The following is a 12,620-nucleotide window of genomic DNA, read 5'->3' as shown; positions in this document are numbered from 1 at the left end:
CAGTCAAAATTCTATTTGCATCCAGAAGTGAAAGGGTGTTGCCTTAGTTTTTTAGTTTAAAGCAAAGAAGCAGTTGTGTTTTTGCTTAAGGACTTACTATCTAACATAGTATGGTCATGGCATTGTCTGTTATGGACAATCCAGACTGAATGCCACGTTTCTTTGGCCCAAGAAAACATATCTTCCTGGGCAGCCTCATCTTGAAGAACTTGTAATATGTGTATGTAATGGTGAAAATCCTCTCAGCTGTTCTCAACTGTGCAATAAAGTGAAAATGTTGATGTTCTATTTATTTTTTCCTCTTAATGTATTTGGATTGCAGACATGCCCTTTAATAAGGTATGAATGATAACTTTTTACTGCATACTCACCCAGATTTCAGAAAGATGGCCTTCCCTTCAAAAGGATAGGATAGATTTAATACAACAGCTCAAATTCTATTTGTATCCAGAAGCCTCTAGATCCACAACAAATTTACTTTTGTTATTCTGCTTTCTAAAGTCCTTAACATATTTTGTCAGGTCATTTGCATCATAGAATACCATATCAGTGTTTAACGATCTTGTTAGGTGAAGACATGTGTCTACAGCTTTTAATTTGTCTACTCAGATGATATGAATGAATGAATCAATCAATCAGAGTACTTGTAGAGCGCGCTACTTACCTGTGAGGGTCTCAAGGCACTGAGGAGAGGGGGGGATGCTGCTACAGTTTGAAGAGCCAGGTCTTGAGGAGTCTTCTGAAGGCGAGTAGGTCTTGGGTCTGCCGTATGTGGGTAGGGAGGGTGTTCCAGGTCTTGGCGGCGAGGTAGGAGAAGGATCTGTCGCCGGGGGTTGTTCGTTGGATGCGGGGGACAGTGGTGAGGGCAAGGCTGGCGGAGCGGAGCTGGCGGGTGGGGGTGTAGATGCTGAGTCTGCTGTTCAGGTAGGCTGGTCCGGCGTTGTGGAGTGCTTTGTGTGCGTGGGTGAGGAGCTTGAAAGTGATCCTCTTGTCCACAGGGAGCCAGTGTAGGTCTCTCAGGTGGGGGTGATGTGGCTGTGGCGTGGGACGTTGACGATCAGTCGGGCGGAGCCGTTTTAGATGCGTTGTAGTCGTCGTAGGTGTTTGGCTGAGATACCTGCGTAGAGTGCGTTGCCGTAGTCCAGTCTGCTGCTGACCAGGGCCTGTGTCACCGTTCTTCTTGTTTCGGTCTGGATCCACTTGTCAATTATATCTATTTCTCTACACTCAGATGTATACCACATATGTGATCACTCAGTTTAAGAGAATCAGGATTTAGGCCCTAGATAGACATACCTTTTCTCATTCAAGAAAGACATGCGCATTACACCATACAGTAAAGGAGCACAGATCAACATGGCTATTCCTATATTTGAAATGGTCCATGTACAATACATTCCACCCACTACAAACGTATGTCAGACCACAGCGAGTTCCATCACCTTCGCTTTCAAAAATGTTCTTTTCTACTTTGGTAATACTTGCTTATCTAGGTAACTTGTTTACCAGGTGAAAGGGAACCTCATCAACTAGCATTCAATCCAACTGTAAATAATGTGTGTAGGTTGATGATTAGGGGAAATGATCATTGAGGCATGAAAACGTGTCAGCCAAAGGGTGTTTCCTGCTTCTCACCATATACAACCGTTAGAGAAGTAGCTTTGGGGGTGTTTAGGTGTGACAGCCCCAAAATAAAAACACTCTTGGCTTGGTAATTGTATATGGGGGGCTTGACCCAGTGTCTGCTATAGCTATGTTGGTTTTTCTCATTGGTCTGATTTCACTAGGACATTTTAACTTGGTCATTTTTTAGGATCAGAAACTTAAGTATATATAATGACCAGTTTACCAAAAAAGTAGTAAATCTGCACCCTTAAAACTATACCTTGAATGGAGGCAAATTTACTACTTTTTGACAGTCACAAACATGGGCAATAATAGGTTTGGAAAGTTGTGCTAGTCTGACTATTCCTGGTATACTACTGGTAATTAAACCTGTAGCAGCAGGTCATTAGAACATGAAGGGGTGGGGCCACACATTCACAGTCATCCACATGCATGTGCACACATTTATATCACACACTCACATAAACACATACATTCATATGTACACTTGCGCTTATGTCCTAAATATTAAATAAATAATACTTATCATCTGCTGCGTCTTGGGTGGCAGGAGGGAAGTCGCTGAGATTCCAGGAAGATTGGGACTGCCGCCCCCTCTTGTTGGTTGATGTTTGGTGAATGATTGAGAGGAGGCGGTAGTACTTGACTTTTCAGAGAGTGGAATGATGCCAGTGAGACTTCCTGACCCCACCCCACTCTGTGACGAGGTATCAGTGATAGACACTTGGCCCTGGGCGCTCCAGGACTTAAAACTGAAGCACCCAGGTCTGAGACTGTCAGTGAGACTCTCCTATGACATGAAGGGGAGGACCTCAAGACACTGGCTGAGGAGGTCATGCCTACAGGGCTGTGATACTTCAGCCTGGCAAAGTTCAGTTCAGGCAGCCAGGCGCCTGCATATTTAAAGCATGTATTGCGCAAGATTGACCCACTTGAACAAAAGAGTGTCTGTCAGGCTGACCTTTGATTAGCCTGACAGACACACTTCATGTCAGAAAAAAAGTGGGGGGGTGGAGCCTTCCACCATCAAGGATGGGCCACTTCTGAATTAAGCACCCTAAATGTGATGGGAAGAATTCTTGGAAATAGTCTAGCTATTGACAATCGCTTGGCGCAGCATTCCAGTGCATTATTTTTCACCCACTGTGCCACTCTAGACAGAGGGTCTGATTTAGGGTTTTTGTGATGGAGTATAGGTATACAGGTTGACAGAGGATTTTGTGAGAAAACCTGCCTTTGCTCTACCCTAGAAATTTAGAGATGTCCATCGACTCTGCTGACATCTCTAATAATTGTCTGGAGTCGCTGTCATAGTGTTTCCTATCAGTGTAGGAAATGTTTGAAGAATGGCTCCAATAACCATGATGGATAGCCATCAAACTTTTTCAAAGTTTTTTATTTTTCAAAAACAAACTCCTCGGGCATGAGTGTGTGGAAACATGGAAAAACGAATGACCTCTGCACTATGGGAGATTTGCATGGTGTATTTGTCACTTTACTATTTTTTCTTTTTTTTACCATCCCTCACAGCCAGGATGTACATCCTGGGCAGTTCTGTCTGGCCGTCGGAAATATTTTCACATCACTAGAGTACGTTTTGCTCCAACAGATTCATCCAACTCAAAATCAGGTGGACAAAACTTGAGTTTGACGACAGAATTCCCTCTCTTCCAAACTCTAAGTCAGGCACCGAGGCCCACTTAATGAAAATCTGTAATCTGCTCCTCATAGGAGCAATCCATCCCACACCTTGGTCATCTAAACCACTGACCCTGCACTCCAATAGTTTTTCAGTTGGGAAATGTGTGATTCACACTTCCTGAATTTCACTGAGTAAACTGAGCCACTGATAAAAATTGAGACTTATAGCTTGAGCTGGGGCAAGCCAGACCTCGTTGTGATACTGGTGAGAGGCAACTCCACTTTCATTACCTTAGGCAACAAATAAACATAACATACGTTGAAGTAAAAGGGTTTTACAAGGTTTTTTTAGACTAAAATGTGCAGTTAGCACAAATATATTGGCAATTATGCCAAATCGATTTGGCATATTTACCACACTACCCATTGTGACTAAGCCATGTTCGAGCTTGCCACATTTACATTTCTGAACTTTCTTTCAAATGTATCAGACCTAGCTAGAATGCACTCACTTCAGAGCCATGTTTCTAGGCTTCTTGTGTACACACCCATTGCTATTAGGCAAATCAAATACCGGTTTCTCCCTTCTACATTTTCATTCAGCAGTATTTTTTGACATATTGAGGAGGAGTGATCTCCTAAAGGCCTGTAAAATTCATGATTTTTGATTAGTTGCTTCCCATGTTAGAGGACACTCTTGAACCAACTTGCTTTATCAGTCATTAGAGTCTCAGCTTAAAGACTTTCCAAGCAAATCCCATGAGCGATGAATATCACTTTAGATATCTATATGTTTCCATATGACTATATAATATTATAAACCTCTCTGAAAATTAGTTGTATGCACTTGTGGTAATCCCGGTGGCACCCTTGAACTTCCCTGTTTTAGAGAAGGACTTAACTTTTTAAAGCCTCTATACAGCATGTAACTATGTTCATATGTTCCTAGATTTCTTCTTACCCTGTTCTAACTGATTGTAAGCTGCACTGTTAGTAGATATAAAATGTACACAATAGGGCTGACATACTGGATAATTAACCATATGTCCCACTCTGCAGAATTGTGGCACTCCAGCTAAAACATTTTTTAACATCAGAGTTTGGCCTAAATGCAACTTGTGAAGATTCATCTAATGCACCATCCTTAGCTGTCACACATTATACTTCATGCAGTTATTGTCCCAGCTGGGCTCTACATGCCTTTTCACAGTTGGTTATGACTCGCATAAGCATCTGGTGACATTTGTAGGAAGCAGGAGAAGGCAAGTACTAATAGTATGGTAAAAACACCAACCCTGTTGTTCCGTAGTTACAGGCCTTTTTTCTCTGAAGATCACTCTCCCCTCGGTGTAATCTTGGGATTAGTAAATGTTCCTTGAGTCAACAGTGTCAATAAAGAGAGCATTGCTCAGTCTCTTGCATCTTACCTCGAGTATGCACTCTGTAATCACCATGTCTCAGATGGATGTGGTTTTCAATGACTTTTGACAGGAGCAGGAGTGGGTAAGGGAGTTTCAATAAATGCCATCTCTTGGACAGGGGCTTCAGGGTCTCAAGTCGCTGGAGGTCACTGCCCAAATTCATCTGCTGACTGCTTCATATCGTGCCTTTGTACCTGAACATTCAGTTGAGGCATCAGTGCTTGTGGCATCTGCAGTGATTGAGATGTATTAGGATTTTTAATTCTCTGTCTTTGTGCATGTTGCGCCTGGACCATGTTGTTTCCCTGAGACTCTGCATACCCTCCATTCAGTAACTGATTTCCAGCATTATTCACATTAAAACAGCACTCGCATTTCCAATACCCTAATTTTCTGCACATGTGACATCGTTTTTTTCCTGAAAGCTAATTTATCAACACCAGTTCTAGAATCTGCTGGCAAACCATGACCTACATGCTGTGACTGAAAATTCTGCTGTTGAAAACCATTAATACCTTCCCTCATCTGAACTTGATTATATCCTGCCTGTACAGGAACTGTGTTTTCAAAACCTGATGGATTCTGACCTTTATGCATAGCTCTCATTTGTTAGACCATCAATTGCTCTTTGTAATTCTTATAATTTACATCATTCTCATCTCCACCATACTTAGCAGAATGCAGGATGTCACCAACAGGTTTATTTTTTTCATCAGATTAATTGCTGATGAATCACAGAAGAAATCTCAGGTCTCAAACCATTCACAAATCTGTAAACAAAATGCCATATCTTTCTCTACCACATTTTCCATTTGACTGTACTATTTGAAAGTCTGTAACAATTCTTACAATAGGCATAAACAAATTCTTTAAGTTCTTGGGTCGCTCTGTCAATCTTTAACCAATCAATCTCTTTAGGAGAAATCTTGATGATTTATTACCTGTTGGTATTTCTTTTATATTACTGGAGATGGTGTGCCAGTCCTGCATCCTGCCAATACATCTCCTGAAACCATAATGTCAAACAAGGTATTCAAAGAAATCCATGGAACTTTTGACATTTTATACAAACCTTTCAAATTGCCTGTACCATTCCTCTGGATTGTCTCCCAATTTCAGAAATTAATTTGTAAATGACAAAATATCAGACCTTTTTCATGGAACACATACTTAAACTCCACCAGATGATTCCCTCATAGGTAGAATCTGTATTTCTCCATCTCCTCATCAATCACAACTGAAGGTGGTGTTATGATTTGCAATGTACCCCAATATAGACCCGGATAGTCTCCTAGCCTTTTACCTACATTTACCCTGCCATTGCTACTACAAAACAGTTATTGGTGCTGACCTTTTTCCTAGTCAGGTGCAGCATAAATGTTGTGTGGTTGTCCCTGAAAACTAGCCACTTTCATTATGCATGAGGATTCTCAGAATCCTAGCAGGATTACCATTGTCTGCATAATAACTGTGTATCAGGTTTGTCACTATCGTCATCCTCTGCTGAGATGACACAGCAAAGTAGAAACCCTGAGGGTACCTTTTGGGTATAAAATCACCATATCTTTACTGGGGCAGGCAGAGGAGAAAAACTAAAGAAACAATTGATGGACGGAATGCTGAACAATGCAAACATTCACCCCCAGGCACAAGGATCTGGGTTTAATCCATCATTCTTGTGCTCACCAACGCCACCCCAGTTTGGACCCAGCCATTAGCAAATCAGTCTTGACCGGCCGAAAAGAACCTGGCAGGCTGACGCAAACGGGCAACTTACAGGACGGACTTTCTGGCCAATGACCATTTAGCTGTGGCATTCCCGGATTAGTTGTAAGTGGGAAATCGACAATGAGCTCCGTGGCAGTTTTGACCCAGGAGAGCTTTGCTGAACATCGCAATGGCTTGACTACTCAACAGGCGAAGGTTTTAGGCTCTAAAGATGAAAACGACTCCCCGACCTATAAAGATGCCTTTCCTCCACTCTCCGAGAAGGTTGGCAACGAAGCAGCTCAAGGACCCGCTGGGGCTTGGAGCAAAATCCGACCCATCAAAACTTTGGTTATCACTCAGGTCTTTCATGTGCCTTTGGAGGGGCGGAAGTACAAGGACATGAGCCAGTTTGGGGAAGGGGAGCAGGCCAAGATCGGTATGGATATCATGCAGAAGACTGGAGCACTCCTAGAGCTGTCACTTGCTAAGGATCAAGGGTTCTCCATCATGGTATCCGGCAAGCTTGAAGAAGTTATGAAGGCCCGGAAAGAGATAGTCACCAGACTTCAAACGCAGGCCTCTGCAACCGTTGGCATACCAAAGAAGCACCATCACTTTGTCATTGGTAAGAACGGTGAAAAGTTTCAGGACCTGGAGCTCAAAAATGCCACTAAGATCCAGATCCCTCGCCCTGAAGACACCAGCAACCAGATAGAGATCACTGGAGCCAAGGAAGGCATTGAAAAGGCACAGCATGAAATCCTGCTGATCTCTGCCGAGCAGGATAAGCGTGCCGTGGAATGCCTAGAAGTGGAGAAGGTTTACCATCCCTTTATTGCTGGCCCCTACAATAAACTGATGGGCGAAATCATGCAGGAGACTGGGAAGCGCATCAACATTCCAATACCATGTGTCAATAAGACTGAGATTGTCTTCACGTGCGAGAAGGATCAGCTTTCCCAGGCTATGGCTCGTATCAAGAAGATTTATGAGGAGAAGAAAAAGAAAACGACCACAATTGCTGTTGAAGTGAAGAAGTCTCAACATAAGTATGTCATTGGTCCTAAAGGCAATTCCCTGCAGGAGATCCTGGAGAAAACTGGAGTCTCAGTCAAGATACCACCTACTGATAGCAGCTCTGAGACGGTGATATTGCATGGCGAGCCTGAAAAGCTGGGCCAGGCATTGACAGAATTGTATGCCAAGGCCAACAGTTTCATTGTCTCATCCGTTTCTGACCCATCATGGCTTCATCATTTCATCATTGGCAAAAAAGGGAGGAACTTGGCAAAAATCACTCAGCAGATACCAAAGGTGCCATAGAGTTCAGTGAGGGAGAGGATAAGATCACCATTGAGGGCCCCAAAGAGGAGGTGAACTTGGCTCAGGAACAAATGGAATCCATGGTGAATGATTTGATTGCTCGCATGGATTTTACAGAGATCATTTTAGACCATCGATTTCACAGACATCTCATCGGAAAAAGCAGAGCCAACATTAACAGAATCAAGGAGCAGTACAAGGTATCTGTGAGAATCCCTCCCGACACTGAAGCAACCTGGTCCGTATTGAGGGGGACCCCCTAGGGAGAGCTGCTGGAACCTGCATCACGCATGGAGAATGAACGTAGCAAAAGATTTGATCATCGAGCAGAAATACCATCGAACTATCATTGGACAGAAAGGGAAATTTGCGACAAATTCCCAGAGGTTATCATCAACTTTCCAGATCCAAACAAAAGTGACATTGTGCAGTTACCTGGGCCCAAGAATGAAGTGGAGAAATGTGCCAAGTACATGCAGAAAATGATGGTGGATCTGTTTGAAAACAGCTATTCTTTATCTGTCCCCATCTTCAAACGGCTCCACAAGAATATTATTGGGAAAGGAGGTGCCAACATCAAAAAGATCTGCGAAGAATATAACACCAAGATTGATCTCCCAGCGGAGAACAGCAACTCAGAGATAATCGTAATCACAGGCAAGAAAGAGAACTGCGAAGCCGCCAGGAACCGTATCCTGGCTGTCCAGAAAAAGCAGACTTCCATCTTTCATCCTGCGATGTGGAGGAGTCATCTAACCTCATCTAACCTCTCACCGGAAAGGGAAGGGAGGAGGAGTCACGATCCAACTTGGCTGCTCAGAGCCTCTGTTCCGCTGAAGCCCCGCTTTCATCAACTAAGTGAGGCTCTTAATTCCCCACCTAAACAACTGTTTCAACCATCTCCGGACATCGGATGGTCAGGAGCGTCTGACGCTGTGACCGCCGTTCCAACCGGTCATAGCAACACAAGGTTTTTGGAGAAAATCTCACCCGGCGTTTTAACCTCAAGATGGCGCCTGAGAAGGAACGGACCTGCTTTTTGAATGACTCAAAGCAGATCCATGGGAACTTTTACCGAACTACCTACTCCCCACTCTACTCCTCTCCACATTCCTGCTACTGACCTCTGCCCTCACCTGTCCTGGCCCTAGTCCCCACTCTGTTTACCTGTGAATTTTCCCTCATCATTTGAGATCTAGCTATTTTGTCTGATGCCCGATGGAGCTACCTGGTTTAGCTATAGAGGAGACAGGTCGGGGATTCCCTCCTTGGACGTCACCTACCCAGTCGGTCTTTAGCCAGACTTCCTTTCGTCTCTCCTGTCGTCTCTTCCCGCATCCACCCTCTATTTATGTCTCTCCTTCTCACCTCTCTCAATGTATTGAGATTGAACTATTTTGTCTGATGCCAGATGGAGCTACCTGGTTTAGCTATAGGGGAGATGGGCCGTGGACTCCCTCCTTGGTCGTCACCTACCCAGTCGGCCTTTAGACAGATTTAATTTCATCTCTTCCCCTCTCCTCCCTTTCTCACCTACCCTGTCCCCTCCCCTCTACGCTCCATTTATTTTACCTTCCATGGGCCATATGTATCATACTTCCGTTTTGCGAATTCCAAATAGCGAATTTTAAGGAATCGCTATTTGGAATTCGCAATACGGTATGTATGTACAAAATCGCTATTTAATAGCGATTCCTTACCATTCCTAATTTGCGATTAGCAAATTGCTAATCACAAATTACCCATTCATTTCTATGGGCCAGGAGGCCCATAGGAATGAAGGGGCAATTTGCGATTAGCAATTAGCTAATCGCAAATTAGGAATTTTTTCAAGGGTGCAGGGGTGTCTCAAGAACACCCTGCTGCACCCCTGAAAAAGACATTTGGGGGCATATGGCGCACATACATGCCCAAAGGGCATGTATGGGCGTCATATGGCACCTTTTGTTTTTTGGAAAAAAGATTTTTGAAAAGAATTCGCAAATTACCACCAACTAGAAGTTGGTGGTAATTTGCGAATCCTTAATGGCATTTTTTGAATATTTTTTGTTTAATACATTGCATTTAAGGAATCGCAAAATTTGCGATTCCTTAAGTGCAATCGCAAAATAAGGAATTGCAAATTTTGCTATTCCTTATTTTGCATCAAACATGTTTGATACATACCATTTGTCTAATTAGCATTCGCAAAGGCCGAAATTCGCAGAATTTCAGCCTTTGCGAATGCTAATTAGCTTGATACATATGGCCCCATGTTCCTTAAATGTTTCCCATTGCGACCTAGCTATTTGGCCACAGCCCGGTGGAGCTACCTGATAGCTATAGAGGAGATGGGTTTTGAGACTTCCCCCCTCGACCGTCACCTACCCAGCCGGACTTTGGGCAGACTTTCCTTCGTCTTTCTGCCGTATCTCCTCCCACCCCTGTTGTATAGCATTTTAGGACTCTAGTGTAATTTTCCAGATTCATGCCCTTATATAAATATAAAATACCATATCCTTATATAGGCATATAAATCATAACCATATTAAGACATAGCTCAAGTAGTCCTAATACGGCTTGGCTACTTCCACCAGTTCCGAAAATCTACAACGATTTCTTGGAAAAACCCGCCTTCAGCAGTCAGGGACTTCCCCCTGCATGAATATTAAGTTATCCAAGAAATCATGGAGTTTTCAGAGAATTACGTCTCTGATGATGTTATTATGTCCAATCTTATGTCAAACTCGGCACCTTCAAGGTATAAATATGCCCACACTTGTCCAAATAAACACACAGTGGTTTGGAGCAGTTCGACTATCTACTTGCCCGACGCGCCCTGCTGCAGCAAGTGCCGAAAGAAGCAGACCCTCCAGCTGACGCACAGAGAGACGCTGTACTTTCTCCTGCCGAGAAATCCAGCTCCAGTGTTTCCAGGCTACCCTTGTGGGTTACTGGGAAATCGAGTCCTGGGAGAGATATACACGATCTCCTACATTCTAAACCAAGCTATGGAGCTGATTAGACCCTAAGAGAATTCTTGGAATAGATTCTTGGCAAATAACACTAAAACTAGGCTACACCCTACTTACTTCTTACCTTGTACTAGACCTAGGTTAGGTACACCAGGGTAGGCGTATTTTAGAAGCACCAGTTGAGTACTTTTAGTCATTATTTATCACTGTATGTATTTTATGCATTTTAGGTATCTTATGGCTTAGAAACCATATCATGCTTTTACAGTACTATTTTATAATACTCTTCGTATTATATGCTCTGTACTTTACAGCAAGTAAATTTATGATTGCAGCTGTTCATTTCTTATGCTTGAGAAAGAAGACTGTTCAATAAATACACTTTTATTTAAAACGCCTGTCTCTCTATTTCTCTGCACCTCTGGTGAAACGAAGCATGCCATATCAAGGGCCACATTCTCGACCAAATTTAGTCTTATAACTCGGACCTCTCACCTCCTAACATTTCTCCCTGTATATGGTCCGACCACCATCTGATCGACTTTACAATCACTTTCAGTAGTTGGGCAAAGACCCCTAAGATAGAGGGAGGACTAACCAGAAAGTGGAGAGCACTGGATACTCAGGAGTTCATCAAAACTCTGGCTAGTTCCGCCCCCTCTGTCAATCCCAACTCCAATGTGGATTCTATGGATGAAGAGATTGGTTATTTGCGGCTAGCGACATCCATGCTCCGCTTACTAAATTCTCTCAGGCCAGACATTCTGAAGCCTATAAATGGTTCACTAGTGAACTGAAAAAACAGAAACTATTGCTCCGGCAATTGGAAAGAAAATGGAGGCATGAGTATGACAGTAAAGATAGACAGCTCTATCTGTCAGCCTATAGGGACTATAAGAAAGCAATTCTGGTAACCAAGACCTCTTATTTCACAACTAGGATTCTCACTGCCCCTAATAAATCCAAAGAAATTTTTAGGATTGTGAACGAACTCCGCAACGATGACAGAACATCACCCTGTCAGGCCCCCACTCAAATGCAGTGTAATCTGCTGAACATCTTCTTTGTGGAAAAAATTGAAACCATCAGGGCCAGTATTCCGAGTACTCCGATTACCTCTCAGGGGAAGCCTCTGGACAACAACTCCCACAACCCCTCGACTCTGAATCACTTCACCGCTCTACGTTAGGACACTTTACTAGATTTAATGTCCCGAGTAAAATCAGGTTCCCCAAGGGACTGCTGTCCTCCTTCTGTCCTTAAGGATACTGTTGGACCCGGGCCTTTGTGGCTGGTTCACCCCTGAACTTTTTGCTTTTGATGGCAACCTGGCGTTCATGATTTCTGGCTTGGCGCACTTTTTTCCTGGGTCCCAGAGTAAAGTGCGTGCGTGTGGTGAGGCTGGCCTGCCCTCCCATAGGAATGCATGGGGAATGTGTGTGTCCCTGATGCGTGGGGAGTGCAGGCTCGAATTTGGTATGTGCGAACTCGTGAGAGTGAATGCTTCACAATGATGTATGTGGCATGATTGTGTCTTGTGTACAAATGCCACTTCTAGACATTGATGTGTGTGTGCAGTGAGGGTGCTGGAGCGTGATTGGCTGGAGCTGGCTGGCAAGCCTGGCTCCAGGAAGTCTGGATGGGTCTGCCCAGGAGTGAGTGGTGAGATCAGCATGAGTGATGTGTGGGAGGGCTGAACCTGGTTCCTGATGGGGCTGGGCTTTTCCCACACAATGCTAGCTCCGCCCCCCTGTGGGGTGTCTAACGACCCTAGCCTCCCCAGTGAATGAAAGGGGTGGTTGGGCCATCAAGGGTGCTTCAAAACCAGCTGCGACTGGTTTCCCCCCACCCTGCACCCTGAGACAAAGGATTTACCTGTATAAGAAGGGGCTGTGTCCCCTTACAATTTGTTCTGTTCCAGGATCCTGCCTGAGGGGGCTGCTGC

At 43.9% G+C, this 12,620-nt stretch overlaps 1 pseudogene; it reads left to right on the top strand.

The window, feature by feature from the left end:
• The first annotated feature begins 6,426 nt into the window (after positions 1 to 6,426).
• On the top strand, positions 6,427 to 11,864 carry LOC144821648 (vigilin pseudogene; annotated as a pseudogene).
• Positions 11,865 to 12,620: the final 756 nt, after the last annotated feature.

Source organism: Lissotriton helveticus, chromosome 2_2 (assembly GCF_964261635.1).
Source record: "Lissotriton helveticus chromosome 2_2, aLisHel1.1, whole genome shotgun sequence".
Classification (NCBI taxonomy): domain Eukaryota; kingdom Metazoa; phylum Chordata; class Amphibia; order Caudata; family Salamandridae; genus Lissotriton; species Lissotriton helveticus.
This window is presented reverse-complemented; position numbering and strand designations above follow the sequence as displayed.